Raw genomic sequence first — 1,977 nt, forward strand, 5'->3', positions numbered from 1 at the left:
ACAAATGACTTTTTTGTAATGGATTTTATTGTTTTTGTCTTTTTGCGCCAGGACAGGGCATCACAGTATGTTAAGGGGGCGTAACATTTCTTTCACACGCTTGAGGTATTCGGCCAATCACAATGCACTGGATAGCTGGCCAATCAGCATACACCTCGCTTTTCAGACTGATGAGTTTTGTAAAAATCGACGTGTTTCAGAAAGGCGGGCATAAAGGAAAAACAATAATGTACAGTATGTGGAAAATATTTTTTTTTTTTTTTTTACCTTAAACCACATAAACACAACAACAAATACACAAAATAATGTTCTTTTTAGCAACGTTATATGACCCCTTTAAAAAAAAAAAGAGCATTTTATCAAAATATTAATCTTTTCTAACAACATACTACCGTGCAAATGTTTGGGGTAGGCATATTTTTATTCTTTCTTTTTTTAAGAAATTAAAACTTTTATTCAGTAAGGATATGTTGAATTGATAAGAAGTGAAAGCAAAGATTTATATTGTTAGAAAATATTTATATTTTGAATAAATGCTGTACTTTTTTACGTTTTATTCATCAAAGAATCCTGAAAAAAAGGATTGCAGTTACCAAAAGAAAAAAAAGAAAAGAAAAAACAATCGGCAGCACAACTTTTGCCAACACTGATAATTCTAATAAATCAGCATATTATAATGATTTCTTAAGGATCATGTGACATTTTATACTGGAGTAATGGCTGGTTAAAATTCAGCATTCCCTCACAGAAATAAATGATATTTTAAAGGATATTAAAACTGTAACCATTATTTTATATTGTAAAGAAATTTTGAAAGATTACTGTTAATTTTTCTGTATTTATGATCAAGTAAATGTAGCCTTGATGAGCATAAGAGAATTCTTAAAAAAAACATTTCAATTCTCACTAATCGCAAATTTAGTGTATATATATAGACTGACAGGAAGATAGAGAACCTAGGGAAAAAAAGTTAATGATCACTACCCTTGTTTCTCTTCTACCTTTTCTTCTACAAAGCCCTTAATGTTAGATGTGCGTGCAGCAGGGAGTCAGTGGGATATATGTGGATGTGGGAAGGCAGGAGTTGTCATTTGACATTCTCCAAACGTACTTCCTGAAAGTGGGGGAAATGTGCCTCAAATATCCCTCGTTATTGTTGAGTTGTCTAATGATCCTGTCTGCTGGCAAAGTTAAAGAGGGAGGACGGATTACCTTTCAGCTATTATGATTACACTTTGTGTGTGTGTGTGTGTGTGTGTGTGTGTGTGTGTGTGTGTGTGTGTGTGTGTGTGGTGGGAGATGCTCCTGTGAGGCCCATTAGACTTGCAGGCGGACTGGGTGAGAGAAGAGAAAATTTCTTTCCTCAAGGGGTCTGCACTCATCACCTCGCATAAAGGCCACTTTAGCCAGATACTAATGCACATATGAGGCACTGATGGAGGGCAGAACTTCTAGAGGTAGGAGCTGTGCCTTTATGCTCTTCTAGGTTGATGTTCTTTCCCGCCTAAACTTCTAACCCTATTTGACCCAGTAATGAATGTTGGCTTTTATGATTATACTTGAGATGGTTGAGCTGGGTCTGATTGACCTTTCAAATCCTATAATCTTCATTCATATCATAAACCTGCTATTTTATTTCCCTGTTCTTCTTGCCCTTCAACCCTTGTGGAGCTCCATTTGGCCTCTGTGCATTCAGTCGATCTGTCCTAGCCTGGCTTTAGGGTGAAGCTCAGGTCCCTGCTGTTGTCACAAATGATATGTCAGAGGCACGACGAAGCCATTCGTAGGAGCCGTGCTGGGTCTGTATAATTTAACACATAGCACTCAGCACTGGGATGGTGCCAAAATGTGCAACTGCAGATCTCATCTAATCGTATTCTGCTCTACACAGCACCATGCAGTCCTTTGTAATTGGCTCTTTGAAAAGGTGTTTGGTTAGGTGCTATTAGTCATACCCCATAAGAGAGCAGACGCTGC

This window comes from Carassius carassius, chromosome 2 (genome assembly GCF_963082965.1).
Source record: "Carassius carassius chromosome 2, fCarCar2.1, whole genome shotgun sequence".
NCBI lineage: Eukaryota > Metazoa > Chordata > Actinopteri > Cypriniformes > Cyprinidae > Carassius > Carassius carassius.